The 16082-nt window shown below is 42.2% G+C and overlaps 25 non-coding genes across 25 annotated transcripts; all 25 read right to left on the bottom strand.

The window, feature by feature from the left end:
* Positions 1-1078: 1078 nt before the first annotated feature.
* Positions 1079-1150, bottom strand: TRNAE-UUC (transfer RNA glutamic acid (anticodon UUC)). Its single transcript has one exon. It is a non-coding gene; the product is annotated as a tRNA-Glu (tRNA).
* Positions 1151-1489: 339 nt separating this feature from the next.
* TRNAE-CUC (transfer RNA glutamic acid (anticodon CUC)) lies at positions 1490-1561 on the bottom strand. The gene has a single exon. It is a non-coding gene; the product is annotated as a tRNA-Glu (tRNA).
* A 1976-nt stretch (positions 1562-3537) lies between these two features.
* On the bottom strand, positions 3538-3609 carry TRNAE-CUC (transfer RNA glutamic acid (anticodon CUC)). Its single transcript has one exon. It is a non-coding gene; the product is annotated as a tRNA-Glu (tRNA).
* Positions 3610-3810: 201 nt separating this feature from the next.
* TRNAE-UUC (transfer RNA glutamic acid (anticodon UUC)) lies at positions 3811-3882 on the bottom strand. Its single transcript has one exon. It is a non-coding gene; the product is annotated as a tRNA-Glu (tRNA).
* A 338-nt stretch (positions 3883-4220) lies between these two features.
* TRNAE-UUC (transfer RNA glutamic acid (anticodon UUC)) lies at positions 4221-4292 on the bottom strand. The gene has a single exon. It is a non-coding gene; the product is annotated as a tRNA-Glu (tRNA).
* Positions 4293-4630: 338 nt separating this feature from the next.
* Positions 4631-4702, bottom strand: TRNAE-UUC (transfer RNA glutamic acid (anticodon UUC)). The gene has a single exon. It is a non-coding gene; the product is annotated as a tRNA-Glu (tRNA).
* A 65-nt stretch (positions 4703-4767) lies between these two features.
* On the bottom strand, positions 4768-4839 carry TRNAE-UUC (transfer RNA glutamic acid (anticodon UUC)). The gene has a single exon. It is a non-coding gene; the product is annotated as a tRNA-Glu (tRNA).
* A 202-nt stretch (positions 4840-5041) lies between these two features.
* On the bottom strand, positions 5042-5113 carry TRNAE-CUC (transfer RNA glutamic acid (anticodon CUC)). The gene has a single exon. It is a non-coding gene; the product is annotated as a tRNA-Glu (tRNA).
* A 1022-nt stretch (positions 5114-6135) lies between these two features.
* Positions 6136-6207, bottom strand: TRNAE-UUC (transfer RNA glutamic acid (anticodon UUC)). The gene has a single exon. It is a non-coding gene; the product is annotated as a tRNA-Glu (tRNA).
* Positions 6208-6272: 65 nt separating this feature from the next.
* On the bottom strand, positions 6273-6344 carry TRNAE-UUC (transfer RNA glutamic acid (anticodon UUC)). The gene has a single exon. It is a non-coding gene; the product is annotated as a tRNA-Glu (tRNA).
* Positions 6345-6546: 202 nt separating this feature from the next.
* Positions 6547-6618, bottom strand: TRNAE-CUC (transfer RNA glutamic acid (anticodon CUC)). Its single transcript has one exon. It is a non-coding gene; the product is annotated as a tRNA-Glu (tRNA).
* Positions 6619-7093: 475 nt separating this feature from the next.
* On the bottom strand, positions 7094-7165 carry TRNAE-CUC (transfer RNA glutamic acid (anticodon CUC)). Its single transcript has one exon. It is a non-coding gene; the product is annotated as a tRNA-Glu (tRNA).
* Positions 7166-7640: 475 nt separating this feature from the next.
* On the bottom strand, positions 7641-7712 carry TRNAE-UUC (transfer RNA glutamic acid (anticodon UUC)). Its single transcript has one exon. It is a non-coding gene; the product is annotated as a tRNA-Glu (tRNA).
* Positions 7713-7777: 65 nt separating this feature from the next.
* Positions 7778-7849, bottom strand: TRNAE-UUC (transfer RNA glutamic acid (anticodon UUC)). The gene has a single exon. It is a non-coding gene; the product is annotated as a tRNA-Glu (tRNA).
* A 202-nt stretch (positions 7850-8051) lies between these two features.
* Positions 8052-8123, bottom strand: TRNAE-CUC (transfer RNA glutamic acid (anticodon CUC)). Its single transcript has one exon. It is a non-coding gene; the product is annotated as a tRNA-Glu (tRNA).
* Positions 8124-8871: 748 nt separating this feature from the next.
* TRNAE-CUC (transfer RNA glutamic acid (anticodon CUC)) lies at positions 8872-8943 on the bottom strand. Its single transcript has one exon. It is a non-coding gene; the product is annotated as a tRNA-Glu (tRNA).
* A 202-nt stretch (positions 8944-9145) lies between these two features.
* Positions 9146-9217, bottom strand: TRNAE-UUC (transfer RNA glutamic acid (anticodon UUC)). The gene has a single exon. It is a non-coding gene; the product is annotated as a tRNA-Glu (tRNA).
* Positions 9218-10102: 885 nt separating this feature from the next.
* TRNAE-UUC (transfer RNA glutamic acid (anticodon UUC)) lies at positions 10103-10174 on the bottom strand. Its single transcript has one exon. It is a non-coding gene; the product is annotated as a tRNA-Glu (tRNA).
* Positions 10175-10513: 339 nt separating this feature from the next.
* On the bottom strand, positions 10514-10585 carry TRNAE-CUC (transfer RNA glutamic acid (anticodon CUC)). Its single transcript has one exon. It is a non-coding gene; the product is annotated as a tRNA-Glu (tRNA).
* A 1430-nt stretch (positions 10586-12015) lies between these two features.
* On the bottom strand, positions 12016-12087 carry TRNAE-CUC (transfer RNA glutamic acid (anticodon CUC)). The gene has a single exon. It is a non-coding gene; the product is annotated as a tRNA-Glu (tRNA).
* Positions 12088-12288: 201 nt separating this feature from the next.
* Positions 12289-12360, bottom strand: TRNAE-CUC (transfer RNA glutamic acid (anticodon CUC)). The gene has a single exon. It is a non-coding gene; the product is annotated as a tRNA-Glu (tRNA).
* A 202-nt stretch (positions 12361-12562) lies between these two features.
* Positions 12563-12634, bottom strand: TRNAE-UUC (transfer RNA glutamic acid (anticodon UUC)). Its single transcript has one exon. It is a non-coding gene; the product is annotated as a tRNA-Glu (tRNA).
* Positions 12635-13519: 885 nt separating this feature from the next.
* TRNAE-UUC (transfer RNA glutamic acid (anticodon UUC)) lies at positions 13520-13591 on the bottom strand. The gene has a single exon. It is a non-coding gene; the product is annotated as a tRNA-Glu (tRNA).
* A 339-nt stretch (positions 13592-13930) lies between these two features.
* TRNAE-CUC (transfer RNA glutamic acid (anticodon CUC)) lies at positions 13931-14002 on the bottom strand. The gene has a single exon. It is a non-coding gene; the product is annotated as a tRNA-Glu (tRNA).
* A 1429-nt stretch (positions 14003-15431) lies between these two features.
* Positions 15432-15503, bottom strand: TRNAE-UUC (transfer RNA glutamic acid (anticodon UUC)). Its single transcript has one exon. It is a non-coding gene; the product is annotated as a tRNA-Glu (tRNA).
* Between the last annotated feature and the right edge of the window lie 579 nt (positions 15504-16082).

Below are 16082 nucleotides of genomic sequence, written 5' to 3'. Positions count from 1 at the left end.
TGAACAAGTGCCTTCTGGGTGAGAGCCAGATATCCTAGCCACTAGACCATATCGGATCTGCTTGGGTTTTAACAATTGAGTTCCTAGTATCGTTTCTTAATAAAAAATTTAGAAAACTGACCTCCGATACCGGGAATTGAACCCGGGCCTTCAGGGTGAAAGACAGTTATCCTAGCCACTAGACCATATCGGGTCTGTTTCTGTTATCACCATTGAGCTTCTTCTATCGTTTCATAATAAAGATTTTAGAAAACTGACCTCACATACCGGGAATTGAACAAGTGCCTTCTGAGTGAAGCCAGATATCCTAGCCAATAGACCATATCGGATCTACTTGGGTTTTAACAATTGAGTTCCTAGTATCGTTTCTTAGTAAAGAATTAAGAAAACTGACCACCGATACCGGGAATTGAACCCAAGCCTTCTGGGTGAAAGCCAGACTGCCTATCCACTAGACCATATCGGATCTGCTTGGGTTTTCACTATTGAGCTTCTTGTATCGTTTCATAATAAAGATTTTAGAAAACTGACCTCAGATACCGGGAATTGAACAAGTGCCTTCTGGGTGAAGCCAGATATCCTAGCCACTAGACCATATCGGATCTGCTTGGGTTTTAACAATTGAGTTCCTAGTATCGTTTCTTAATAAAGAATTTAGAAAACTGACCTCCGATACCGGGAACTGAACCCGGGCCTTCTGGGTGAAGGCCAGATATCCTAGCCAATAGACCATATCGGATCTACTTGAGTTTTCACCATTGAGTTCCTAGTATCGTTTCTTAGTAAAGAATTAAGAAAACTGACCTCCGATACCGGGATTTGAACCCAGGCCTTCTGGGTGAAAGCCAGACTGCCTATCCACTAGACCATATCGGATCTGCTTGGGTTTTCACTATTGAGCTTCTTGTATCGTTTCATAATAAAGATTTTAGAAATCTGACCTCAGATACCGGGAATTGAACAAGTTCCTTCTGGGTGAAGCCAGATATCCTAGCCACTAGACCATATCGGATCTGCTTGGGTTTTACCAAATGAGTTCCTAGTATCGTTTCTTAATAAAAAAATTTTGAAAACTGACCTCCGACACCGGGAATTGAACCCGGGCCTTCTGGGTGAAAGCCAGATATCCTAGCCACTAGACCATATCGGATCTATTTGATTTCTCACAATTGAGCTCATAGTATCGTTGACTAATAAAGTTTTTAGAAAACTGACCTCCGATACCGGGAATTGAACCCGGGCCTTCTGGTTGAAAACCAGATATCCTAGCCATTAAGCCATATCGAATCCGTTTGGTTTGTCACAATTGAGCTCCTAGAATCGTTGATTAATAAAAAATTTAGAAAACTGACCTCCGATACCAGGAATTGAACCCGGGTCTTCTGGGTGAAAGCTAGATATCCTAGCCACAAGACGATATCGGATCTGCTTGAGTTTTCACAATTGAGCTCATAGTATCGTTGACTAATAAAGTTTTTAGAAAACTGACCTCCGATACCGGGAATTGAACCCGGGCCATCTGGGTGAGAGCCAGATATCCCAGCCACTAGACCATATCGGATCTGCTTAAGTTTTCACCATTGAGCTTCTTCTATCGTTTCATAATAAAGATTTTAGAAAACTGACCTCAGATACCGGGAATTGAACAAGTGCCTTCTGGGTGAAGCCAGATTTCCTAGCCACTAGACCATATCGGATCTGCTTGGGTTTTAACAATTGAGTTCCTAGTATCGTTTCTTAATAAAGAATTTAGAAAACTGACCTCCGATACCGGGAACTGAACCCGGGCCTTCTGGGTGAAGGCCAGATATCCTAGCCAATAGACCATATCGGATCTACTTGAGTTTTCACCATTGAGTTCCTAGTATCGTTTCTTAGTAAAGAATTAAGAAAACTGACCACCGATACCGGGAATTGAACCCAAGCCTTCTGGGTGAAAGCCAGACTGCCTATCCACTAGACCATATCGGATCTGCTTGGGTTTTCACTATTGAGCTTCTTGTATCGTTTCATAATAAAGATTTTAGAAAACGGACCTCAGATACCGGGAATTGAACAAGTGCCTTCTGGGTGAAGCCAGACTGCCTATCCACTAGACCATATCGGATCTGCTTAAGTTTTCACTATTGAGCTTCTTGTATCGTTTCATAATAAAGATTTTAGAAAACTGACCTCAGATACCGGGAATTGAACAAGTGCCTTCTGGGTGAAGCCAGATATCCTAGCCACTATACCATATCGGATCTGCTTGGGTTTTAACAATTAAGTTCCTAGTATCGTTTCTTAATAAAAAATTTAGAAAACTGACCTCCGATACCGGGAATTGAACAAGTGCCTTCTGGGTGAGAGCCAGATATCCTAGCCACTAGACCATATCGGATCTGCTTGGGTTTTAACAATTGAGTTCCTAGTATCGTTTCTTAATAAAAAATTTAGAAAACTGACCTCCGATACCGGGAATTGAACCCGGGCCTTCAGGGTGAAAGACAGTTATCCTAGCCACTAGACCATATCGGGTCTGTTTCTGTTATCACCATTGAGCTTCTTCTATCGTTTCAAAATAAAGATTTTAGAAAACTGACCTCAGATACCGGGAATTGAACAAGTGCCTTCTGAGTGAAGCCAGATATCCTAGCCACTAGACCATATCGGATCTGCTTGGGTTTTAACAATTGAGTTCCTAGTATCGTTTCTTAATAAAGAATTTAGAAAACTGACCTCCGATACCGGGAACTGAACCCGAGACTTCTGGGTGAAAGCCAGATATCCTAGCCACTAGACCATATCGGACCCGTTTGGTTTGTCACAATTGAGCTCCTAGTATCGCTGATTAATAATTTTTTAGAAAACTGACCTCCGATACCGGGAATTATACCCGGGCCTTCTGGGTGAAAGCCAGATATCCTAGCCACTAGACCATATCGGATCTGCTTGACTTTTCACCATTGAGCGTCTTCTATCGTTTCATAATAAAGATTTTAGAAAACTGACCTGCGATAACAGGAATTGAACCCGGGCCTTCTGGGTGAGAGCCAGATATCCTAGCCACTAGACCATATCGGATCCGTTAGGTTTGTCACAATTGAGCTCATAGTATCGTTGACTAATAAAGTTTTTAGAAAACTGAAATCCGATACCGGGAAATGAACCCTAGCCTTCTGGGTTAAGCCAGATATCCTAGCCACTAGACCATATCGGATCTGCTCGGGTTTTAACAATTGAGCTTCTTCTATCGTTTCATAATAAAGATTTTAGAAAACTGACCTCAGATACCGGGAATTGAACAAGTGCCTTCTGGGTGAAGCCAGATATCCTAGCCACTAGACCATATCGGATCTGCTTGGGTTTTAACAATTGAGTTCCTAGTATCGTTTCTTAATAAAGAATTTAGAAAACTGACCTCCGATACCAGGAATTGAACCCGGGTCTTCTGGTTGAAGGCCAGATATCCTAGCCAATAGACCATATCGGATCTATTTGGTTTCTCACAATTGAGCTCATAGTATCGTTGACTAATAAAGTTTTTAGAAAACTGACCTCCGATACCGGGAATTGAACCCAGGCCTTCTGGGTGAGAGCCAGATGTCCTAGCCACTAGACCATATCGGATCCGTTTGGTTTGTCACAAGTGAGCTACTAGAATCGTTGATTAATAAATTTTTTAGAAAACTGACCTCCGATACCGGGAATTAAACCAGGGCCTTCTGAGTTAAGCCAGATATCCTAGCCCCTAGACAATATCGGATCTATTCGGGTTTTAACAATTGAGTTCCTAGTATCGTTTCTTAATAAAGAATTTAGAAAACTGCCCTCCGATACCGGGAATTGAACCCGGGCCTTCTGGGTGAAAGCCAGATATCCTAGCCACTAGACCATATCGGATCTGCTTGAGTTTTCAACATTAAGCTTCTTCTATCGTTTCATAATAAAGATTTTAGAAAACTGACCTCAGATACCGGGAATTGAACAAGTGCCTGCTGGGTGAAGCCAGATATCCTAGCCACTAGACCATATCGGATCTGCTTATGTTTTAACAATTGAGTTCCTAGTATCGTTTCTTAGTAAAGAATTTAGATAACTGACCTCCGATACCGGGAATTGAACCCAGGCCTTCTGGGTGAAAGCCAGACTGCCTATCCATTAGACCATATCGGATCTGCTTGGGTTTTCACTATTGAGCTTCTTGTATCGTTTCATAATAAAGATTTTAGAAAACTGACCTCCGAAACCGGGAATTGAACCCGGGCCTTCTGGGTGAAAGCCAGATATTCTAGCCACTAGACCATATCGGATCTGCTTGAGTTTTCAACATTAAGCTTCTTCTATCGTTTCATAATAAAGATTTTAGAAAACTGACCTCAGCTACCGGGAATTGAACAAGTGCCTTCTGGGTGAAGCCAGATATCCTAGCCACTAGACCATATCGGATCTATTTGGTTTCTCACAATTGAGCTCATAGTATCGTTGACTAATAAAGTTTTTAGAAAACTGACCTCAGATACCGGGACTTGAACAAGTGCCTTCTGGGTGAAGCCAGATATCCTAGCCACTAGACCATATCGGATCTGCTTGGGTTTTACCAAATGAGTTCCTAGTATCGTTTCTTAATAAAAAATTTTTGAAAACTGACGTCCGACACCGGGAATTGAACCCGGGCCTTCTGGGTGAAAGCCAGATATCCTAGCCACTAAACCATATCGGATCTGTTTGGTTTCTCACAATTGAGCTCATAGTATCGTTGACTAATAAAGTTTTTAGAAAACTGACCTCCGATACCGGGAATTGAACCCGGGCCTTCTGGTTGAAAACCAGATATCCTAGCCATTAAACCATATCGGATCCGTTTGGTTTGTCACAATTGAGCTCATAGTATCGTTGACTAATAAAGTTTTTAGAAAACTGACCTCCGATACCAGGAATTGAACCCGGGTCTTCTGGGTGAAAGCCAGATATCCTAGCCACAAGACCATATCGGATCTGCGTGAGTTTTCACAATTGAGCTCATAGTATCGTTGACTAATAAAGTTTTTAGAAAACTGACCTCCGATACCGGGAATTGAACCCGGGCCATCTGGGTGAGAGCCAGATATCCCAGCCACTAGACCATATCGGATCTGCTTAAGTTTTCACCATTGAGCTTCTTCTATCGTTTCATAATAAAGATTTTAGAAAACTGACCTCAGATACCGGGAATTGAACAAGTGCCTTCTGGGTGAAGCCAGATATCCTATCCACTAGACCATATCGGATCTGCTTGGGTTTTAACAATTGAGTTCCTAGTATCGTTTCTTAATAAAGAATTTAGAAAACTGACCTCCGATACCGGGAACTGAACCCGGGCCTTCTGGGTGAAGGCCAGATATCCTAGCCAATAGACCATATCGGATCTACTTGAGTTTTCACCATTGAGTTCCTAGTATCGTTTCTTAGTAAAGAATTAAGAAAACTGACCTCCGATACCGGGAATTGAACCCAAGCCTTCTGGGTGAAAGCCAGACTGCCTATCCACTAGACCATATCGGATCTGCTTGGGTTTTCACTATTGAGCTTCTTGTATCGTTTCATAATAAAGATTTTAGAAAACTGACCTCAGATACCGGGAATTGAACAAGTGCCTTCTGGGTGAAGCCAGATATCCTAGCCACTAGACCATATCGGATCTGCTTGGGTTTTAACAATTGAGTTCCTAGTATCGTTTCTTAATAAAGAATTTAGAAAACTGACCTCCGATACCGGGAACTGAACCCGGGCCTTCTGGGTGAAGGCCAGATATCCTAGCCAATAGACCATATCGGATCTACTTGAGTTTTCACCATTGAGTTCCTAGTATCGTTTCTTAGTAAAGAATTAAGAAAACTGACTTCCGATACCGGGATTTGAACCCAGGCCTTCTGGGTGAAAGCCAGACTGCCTATCCACTAGACCATATCGGATCTGCTTGGGTTCTCACTATTGAGCTTCTTGTATCGTTTCATAATAAAGATTTTAGAAATCTGACCTCAGATACCGGGAATTGAACAAGTGCCTTCTGGGTGAAGCCAGATATCCTAGCCACTAGACCATATCGGATCTGCTTGGGTTTTACCAAATGAGTTCCTAGTATCGTTTCTTAATAAAAAAATTTTGAAAACTGACCTCCGACACCGGGAATTGAACCCGGGCCTTCTGGGTGAAAGCCAGATATCCTAGCCACTAGACCATATCGGATCTATTTGATTTCTCACAATTGAGCTCATAGTATCGTTGACTAATAAAGTTTTTAGAAAACTGACCTCCGATACCGGGAATTGAACCCGGGCCTTCTGGTTGAAAACCAGATATCCTAGCCATTAAACCATATCGGATCCGTTTGGTTTGTCACAATTGAGCTCCTAGAATCGTTGATTAATAAAAAATTTAGAAAACTGACCTCCGATACCAGGAATTGAACCCGGGTCTTCTGGGTGAAAGCCAGATATCCTAGCCACAAGACCATATCGGATCTGCTTGAGTTTTCACAATTGAGCTCATAGTATCGTTGACTAATAAAGTTTTTAGAAAACTGACCTCCGATACCGGGAATTGAACCCGGGCCATCTGGGTGAGAGCCAGATATCCCAGCCACTAGACCATATCGGATCTGCTTGGGTTTAAACAATTGAGTTCCTAGTATCGTTTCTTAATAAAGAATTTAGAAAACTGACCTCCGATACCGGGAACTGAACCCGGGCCTTCTGGGTGAAGGCCAGATATCCTAGCCAATAGACCATATCGGATCTACTTGAGTTTTCACCATTGAGTTCCTAGTATCGTTTCTTAGTAAAGAATTAAGAAAACTGACCTCCGATACCGGGAATTGAACCCAAGCCTTCTGGGTGAAAGCCAGACTGCCTATCCACTAGACCATATCGGATCTGCTTGGATTTTCACTATTGAGCTTCTTGTATCGTTTCATAATAAAGATTTTAGAAAACTGACCTCAGATACCGGGAATTGAACAAGTGCCTTCTGGGTGAAGCCAGATATCCTAGCCACTAGACCATATCGGATCTGCTTGGGTTTTAACAATTGAGTTCCTAGTATCGTTTCTTAATAAAGTTTTTAGAAAACTGACCTCCGATACCGGGAATTGAACCCGGGCCTTCTGGGTGAGAGCCAGATATCAAAGCCACTAGACCATATCGGATCTGCTTGAGTTTTCACCATTGAGCTTCTTCTATCGTTTCATAATAAAGATTTTAGAAAACTGACCTCGGATACCGGGAATTGAACAAGTGCCTTCTGGGTGAAGCCAGATATCCTAGCCAATAGACCATATCGGATCTACTTGAGTTTTCACCATTGAGTTCCTAGTATCGTTTCTTAGTAAAGAATTAAGAAAACTGACCTCCGATACCGGGAATTGAACCCAGGCCTTCTGGGTGAAAGCCAGACTGCCTATCCACTAGACCATATCGGATCTGCTTGGGTTTTCACTATTGAGCTTCTTGTATCGTGACATAATAAAGATTTTAGAAAACTGACCTCAGATACCGGGAATTGAACAAGTGCCTTCTGGGTGAAGCCAGATATCCTAGCCACTAGACCATATCGGATCTGCTTGGGTTTTACCAAATGAGTTCCTAGTATCGTTTCTTAATAAAAAAATTTTGAAAACTGACCTCCGACACCGGGAATTGAACCCGGGCCTTCTGGGTGAAAGCCAGATATCCTAGCCACTAGACCATATCGGATCTATTTGGTTTCTCACAATTGAGCTCATAGTATCGTTGACTAATAAAGTTTTTAGAAAACTGACCTCCGATACCGGGAATTGAACCCGGGCCTTCTGGTTGAAAACCAGATATCCTAGCCATTAAACCATATCGGATCCGTTTGGTTTGTCACAATTGAGCTCCTAGAATCGTTGATTAATAAAAAATTTAGAAAACTGACCTCCGATACCAGGAATTGAACCCGGGTCTTCTGGGTGAAAGCCAGATATCCTAGCCACAAGACCATATCGGATCTGCTTGGGTTTTAAAAATTGAGTTCCTAGTATCGTTTCTTAATAAAGTTTTTAGAAAACTGACCTCCGATACCGGGAATTGAACCCGGGCCTTCTGGGTGAGAGCCAGATATCCCAGCCACTAGACCATATCGGATCTGCTTGTGTTTTCACCATTGAGCTTCTTCTATCGTTTCATAAAAAAGATTTTAGAAAACTGACCTCCGATACCGGGAATTGAACCCGGGCCATCTGAGTGAGAGCCAGATATCCCAGCCACTAGACCATATCGAATCTGCTTATGTTTTCACCATTGAGCTTCTTCTATCGTTTCATAATAAAGATTTTAGAAAACTGACCTCAGATACCGGGAATTTAACAAGCGCCTTCTGGGTGAAGCCAGATATCCTAGCCACTAGACCATATCGGATCTGCTTGGGTTTTAACAATTGAGTTCCTAGTATCGTTTCTTAATAAAGAATTTAGAAAACTGACCTCCGATACCGGGAACTGAACCCGGGCCTTCTGGGTGAAGGCCAGATATCCTAGCCAATAGACCATATCGGATCTACTTGAGTTTTCACCATTGAGTTCCTAGTATCGTTTCTTAGTAAAGAATTAAGAAAACTAACCTCCGATACCGGGAATTGAACCCAAGCCTTCTGGCTGAAAGCCAGACTGCCTATCCACTAGACCATATCGGATCTGCTTGGGGTTTCACTATTGAGCTTCTTGTATCGTTTCATAATAAAGATTTTAGAAAACTGACCTCAGATACCGGGAATTGAACAAGTGCCTTCTGGGTGAAGCCAGATATCCTAGCCACTAGACCATATCGGATCTGCTTGGGTTTTAACAATTGAGTTCCTAGTATCGTTTCTTAATAAAGTTTTTAGAAAACTGACCTCCGATACCGGGAATTGAACCCGGGCCTTCTGGGTGAGAGCCAGATATCCCAGCCACTAGACCATATCGGATCTGCTTGAGTTTTCACCATTGAGCTTCTTCTATCGTTTCATAATAAAGATTTTAGAAATCTGACCTCGGATACCGGGAATTGAACAAGTGCCTTCTGGGTGAAGCCAGATATCCTAGCCACTAGACCATATCGGATCTGCTTGGGTTTTACCAAATGAGTTCCTAGTATCGTTTCTTAATAAAAAAATTTTGAAAACTGACCTCCGATACCGGGAATTGAACCCGGGCCATCTGGGTGAAAGCCAGATATCCTAGCCACTAGACCATATCGGATCTATTTGGTTTCTCACAATTGAGCTAATAGTATCGTTGACTAATAAAGTTTTTAGAAAACTGACCTCCGATACCGGGAATTGAACCCGGGCCTTAGAGGTGAGAGCCAGATATCCTAGCCACTAGACCATATCGGATCTGCTTGAGATTTCACCATTGATCTTCTTCTATCGTTTCATAATAAAGATTTTAGAAAACTGACCTCAGATACCGGGAATTGAACAAGTGCCTTCTGGGTGAAGCCAGATATCCTAGCCACTAAACCATATCGGATCCGTTTGGTTTGTCACAAGTGAGCTCCTAGAATCGTTGATTAATAAATTTTTTAGAAAACTGACCTACGATACCGGGAATTAAACCAGTGCCTTCTGGGTTAAGCCAGATATCCTAGCCCCTAGACAATATCGGATCTATTCGGGTTTTAGCAATTGAGTTCCTAGTATCGTTTCTTAATAAAGAATTTAGAAAACTGCCCTCCGATACCGGGAATTGAACCCGGGCCTTCTGGGTGAAAGCCAGACTGCCTATCCACTAGACCATATCGGATCTGCTTGGGTTTTAACAATTGAGTTCCTAGTATCGTTTCTTAATAAAGAATTTAGAAAACTGACCTCCGATACCGGGATTTGAACCCAGGCCTTCTGGGTGAAAGCCAGACTGCCTATCCACTAGACCATATCGGATCTGCTTGGGTTTTCACTATTGAGCTTCTTGTATCGTTTCATAATAAAGATTTTAGAAATCTGACCTCAGATACCGGGAATTGAACAAGTGCCTTCTGGGTGAAGCCAGATATCCTAGCCACTAGACCATATCGGATCTGCTTGGGTTTTACCAAATGAGTTCCTAGTATCGTTTCTTAATAAAAAAATTTTGAAAACTGACCTCCGACACCGGGAATTGAACCCGGGCCTTCTGGGTGAAAGCCAGATATCCTAGCCACTAGACCATATCGGATCTATTTGATTTCTCACAATTGAGCTCATAGTATCGTTGACTAATAAAGTTTTTAGAAAACTGACCTCCGATACCGGGAATTGAACCCGGGCCTTCTGGTTGAAAACCAGATATCCTAGCCATTAAGCCATATCGAATCCGTTTGGTTTGTCACAATTGAGCTCCTAGAATCGTTGATTAATAAAAAATTTAGAAAACTGACCTCCGATACCAGGAATTGAACCCGGGTCTTCTGGGTGAAAGCCAGATATCCTAGCCACAAGACGATATCGGATCTGCTTGAGTTTTCACAATTGAGCTCATAGTATCGTTGACTAATCAAGTTTTTAGAAAACTGACCTCCGATACCGGGAATTGAACCCGGGCCATCTGGGTGAGAGCCAGATATCCCAGCCACTAGACCATATCGGATCTGCTTAAGTTTTCACCATTGAGCTTCTTCTATCGTTTCATAATAAAGATTTTAGAAAACTGACCTCAGATACCGGGAATTGAACAAGTGCCTTCTGGGTGAAGCCAGATTTCCTAGCCACTAGACCATATCGGATCTGCTTGGGTTTTAACAATTGAGTTCCTAGTATCGTTTCTTAATAAAGAATTTAGAAAACTGACCTCCGATACCGGGAATTGAACCCAAGCCTTCTGGGTGAAAGCCAGACTGCCTATCCACTACACCATATCGGATCTGCTTGGGTTTTCACTATTGAGCTTCTTGTATCGTTTCATAATAAAGATTTTAGAAAACGGACCTCAGATACCGGGAATTGAACCCGGGCCTTCAGGGTGAAAGACAGTTATCGTAGCCACTAGACCATATCGGGTCTGTTTCTGTTATCACCATTGAGCTTCTTCTATCGTTTCATAATAAAGATTTTAGAAAACTGACCTCAGATACCGGGAATTGAACAAGTGCCTTCTGAGTGAAGCCAGATATCCTAGCCACTAGACCATATCGGATCTGCTTGGGTTTTAACAATTGAGTTCCTAGTATCGTTTCTTAATAAAGAATTTAGAAAACTGACCTCCGATACCGGGAACTGAACCCGAGACTTCTGGGTGAAAGCCAGATATCCTAGCCACTAGACCATATCGGACCCGTTTGGTTTGTCACAATTGAGCTCCTAGTATCGCTGATTAATAATTTTTTAGAAAACTGACCTCCGATACCGGGAATTATACCCGGGCCTTCTGGGTGAAAGCCAGATATCCTAGCCACTAGACCATATCGGATCTGCTTGACTTTTCACCATTGAGCGTCTTCTATCGTTTCATAATAAAGATTTTAGAAAACTGACCTGCGATAACAGGAATTGAACCCGGGCCTTCTGGGTGAGAGCCAGATATCCTAGCCACTAGACCATATCGGATCCGTTAGGTTTGTCACAATTGAGCTCATAGTATCGTTGACTAATAAATTTTTTAGAAAACTGAAATCCGATACCGGGAAATGAACCCGAGCCTTCTGGGTTAAGCCAGATATCCTAGCCACTAGACCATATCGGATCTGCTCGGGTTTTAACAATTGAGCTTCTTCTATCGTTTCATAATAAAGATTTTAGAAAACTGACCTCAGATACCGGGAATTGAACAAGTGCCTTCTGGGTGAAGCCAGATATCCTAGCCACTAGACCATATCGGATCTGCTTGGGTTTTAACAATTGAGTTCCTAGTATCGTTTCTTAATAAAGAATTTAGAAAACTGACCTCCGATACCAGGAATTGAACCCGGGTCTTCTGGTTGAAGGCCAGATATCCTAGCCAATAGACCATATCGGATCTATTTGGTTTCTCACAATTGAGCTCATAGTATCGTTGACTAATAAAGTTTTTAGAAAACTGACCTCCGATACCGGGAATTGAACCCAGGCCTTCTGGGTGAGAGCCAGATATCCTAGCCACTAGACCATATCGGATCCGTTTGGTTTGTCACAAGTGAGCTACTAGAATCGTTGATTAATAAATTTTTTAGAAAACTGACCTCCGATACCGGGAATTAAACCAGGGCCTTCTGAGTTAAGCCAGATATCCTAGCCCCTAGACAATATCGGATCTATTCGGGTTTTAACAATTGAGTTCCTAGTATCGTTTCTTAATAAAGTTTTTAGAAAACTGACCTCCGATACCGGGAATTGAACCCGGGCCTTCTGGGTGAGAGCCAGATATCCCAGCCACTAGACCATATCGGATCTGCTTGAGTTTTCACCATTGAGCTTCTTCTATCGTTTCATAATAAAGATTTTAGAAATCTGACCTCGGATACCGGGAATTGAACAAGTGCCTTCTGGGTGAAGCCAGATATCCTAGCCACTAGACCATATCGGATCTGCTTGGGTTTTACCAAATGAGTTCCTAGTATCGTTTCTTAATAAAAAAATTTTGAAAACTGACCTCCGATACCGGGAATTGAACCCGGGCCATCTGGGTGAAAGCCAGATATCCTAGCCACTAGACCATATCGGATCTATTTGGTTTCTCACAATTGAGCTAATAGTATCGTTGACTAATAAAGTTTTTAGAAAACTGACCTCCGATACCGGGAATTGAACCCGGGCCTTAGAGGTGAGAGCCAGATATCCTAGCCACTAGACCATATCGGATCTGCTTGAGATTTCACCATTGATCTTCTTCTATCGTTTCATAATAAAGATTTTAGAAAACTGACCTCAGATACCGGGAATTGAACAAGTGCCTTCTGGGTGAAGCCAGATATCCTAGCCACTAAACCATATCGGATCCGTTTGGTTTGTCACAAGTGAGCTCCTAGAATCGTTGATTAATAAATTTTTTAGAAAACTGACCTACGATACCGGGAATTAAACCAGTGCCTTCTGGGTTAAGCCAGATATCCTAGCCCCTAGACAATATCGGATCTATTCGGGTTTTAGCAATTGAGTTCCTAGTATCGTTTCTTAATAAAGAATTTAGAAAACTGCCCTCCGATACCGGGAATTGAACCCGGGCCTTCTGGGTGAAAGCCAGACTGCCTATCCACTAGACCATATCGGATCTGCTTGGGTTTTAACAATTGAGTTCCTAGTATCGTTTCTTAATAAAGAATTTAGAAAACTGACCTCCGATACCGGGATTTGAACCCAGGCCTTCTGGGTGAAAGCCAGACTGCCTATCCACTAGACCATATCGGATCTGCTTGGGTTTTCACTATTGAGCTTCTTGTATCGTTTCATAATAAAGATTTTAGAAATCTGACCTCAGATACCGGGAATTGAACAAGTGCCTTCTGGGTGAAGCCAGATATCCTAGCCACTAGACCATATCGGATCTGCTTGGGTTTTACCAAATGAGTTCCTAGTATCGTTTCTTAATAAAAAAATTTTGAAAACTGACCTCCGACACCGGGAATTGAACCCGGGCCTTCTGGGTGAAAGCCAGATATCCTAGCCACTAGACCATATCGGATCTATTTGATTTCTCACAATTGAGCTCATAGTATCGTTGACTAATAAAGTTTTTAGAAAACTGACCTCCGATACCGGGAATTGAACCCGGGCCTTCTGGTTGAAAACCAGATATCCTAGCCATTAAGCCATATCGAATCCGTTTGGTTTGTCACAATTGAGCTCCTAGAATCGTTGATTAATAAAAAATTTAGAAAACTGACCTCCGATACCAGGAATTGAACCCGGGTCTTCTGGGTGAAAGCCAGATATCCTAGCCACAAGACGATATCGGATCTGCTTGAGTTTTCACAATTGAGCTCATAGTATCGTTGACTAATCAAGTTTTTAGAAAACTGACCTCCGATACCGGGAATTGAACCCGGGCCATCTGGGTGAGAGCCAGATATCCCAGCCACTAGACCATATCGGATCTGCTTAAGTTTTCACCATTGAGCTTCTTCTATCGTTTCATAATAAAGATTTTAGAAAACTGACCTCAGATACCGGGAATTGAACAAGTGCCTTCTGGGTGAAGCCAGATTTCCTAGCCACTAGACCATATCGGATCTGCTTGGGTTTTAACAATTGAGTTCCTAGTATCGTTTCTTAATAAAGAATTTAGAAAACTGACCTCCGATACCGGGAATTGAACCCAAGCCTTCTGGGTGAAAGCCAGACTGCCTATCCACTACACCATATCGGATCTGCTTGGGTTTTCACTATTGAGCTTCTTGTATCGTTTCATAATAAAGATTTTAGAAAACGGACCTCAGATACCGGGAATTGAACCCGGGCCTTCAGGGTGAAAGACAGTTATCGTAGCCACTAGACCATATCGGGTCTGTTTCTGTTATCACCATTGAGCTTCTTCTATCGTTTCATAATAAAGATTTTAGAAAACTGACCTCAGATACCGGGAATTGAACAAGTGCCTTCTGAGTGAAGCCAGATATCCTAGCCACTAGACCATATCGGATCTGCTTGGGTTTTAACAATTGAGTTCCTAGTATCGTTTCTTAATAAAGAATTTAGAAAACTGACCTCCGATACCGGGAACTGAACCCGAGACTTCTGGGTGAAAGCCAGATATCCTAGCCACTAGACCATATCGGACCCGTTTGGTTTGTCACAATTGAGCTCCTAGTATCGCTGATTAATAATTTTTTAGAAAACTGACCTCCGATACCGGGAATTATACCCGGGCCTTCTGGGTGAAAGCCAGATATCCTAGCCACTAGACCATATCGGATCTGCTTGACTTTTCACCATTGAGCGTCTTCTATCGTTTCATAATAAAGATTTTAGAAAACTGACCTGCGATAACAGGAATTGAACCCGGGCCTTCTGGGTGAGAGCCAGATATCCTAGCCACTAGACCATATCGGATCCGTTAGGTTTGTCACAATTGAGCTCATAGTATCGTTGACTAATAAATTTTTTAGAAAACTGAAATCCGATACCGGGAAATGAACCCGAGCCTTCTGGGTTAAGCCAGATATCCTAGCCACTAGACCATATCGGATCTGCTCGGGTTTTAACAATTGAGCTTCTTCTATCGTTTCATAATAAAGATTTTAGAAAACTGACCTCAGATACCGGGAATTGAACAAGTGCCTTCTGGGTGAAGCCAGATATCCTAGCCACTAGACCATATCGGATCTGCTTGGGTTTTAACAATTGAGCTACTAGAATCGTTGATTAATAAATTTTTTAGAAAACTGACCTCCGATACCGGGAATTAAACCAGGGCCTTCTGAGTTAAGCCAGATATCCTAGCCCCTAGACAATATCGGATCTATTCGGGTTTTAACAATTGAGTTCCTAGTATCGTTTCTTAATAAAGAATTTAGAAAACTGCCCTCCGATACCGGGAATTGAACCCGGGCCTTCTGGGTGAAAGCCAGATATCCTAGCCACTAGACCATATCGGATCTGCTTGAGTTTTCAACATTAAGCTTCTTCTATCGTTTCATAATAAAGATTTTAGAAAACTGACCTCAGATACCGGGAATTGAACAAGTGCCTGCTGGGTGAAGCCAGATATCCTAGCCACTAGACCATATCGGATCTGCTTATGTTTTAACAATTGAGTTCCTAGTATCGTTTCTTAGTAAAGAATTTAGATAACTGACCTCCGATACCGGGAATTGAACCCAGGCCTTCTGGGTGAAAGCCAGACTGCCTATCCATTAGACCATATCGGATCTGCTTGGGTTTTCACTATTGAGCTTCTTGTATCGTTTCATAATAAAGATTTTAGAAAACTGACCTCCGAAACCCGGAATTGAACCCGGGCCTTCTGGGTGAAAGCCAGATATTCTAGCCACTAGACCATATCGGATCTGCTTGAGTTTTCAACATTAAGCTTCTTCTATCGTTTCATAATAAAGATTTTAGAAAACTGACCTCAGCTACCGGGAATTGAACAAGTGCCTTCTGGGTGAAGCCAGATATCCTAGCCACTAGACCATATCGGATCTATTTGGTTTCTCACAATTGAGCTCATAGTA

Source organism: Phalangium opilio, unplaced genomic scaffold, assembly GCF_054372755.1.
Source record: "Phalangium opilio isolate 3A_F unplaced genomic scaffold, DU_Popi_V2 ptg000060l_1, whole genome shotgun sequence".
NCBI lineage: Eukaryota > Metazoa > Arthropoda > Arachnida > Opiliones > Phalangiidae > Phalangium > Phalangium opilio.
Note: the sequence above shows the minus strand (reverse complement) of the source record. Positions and strands in the feature narration are given on the sequence as shown.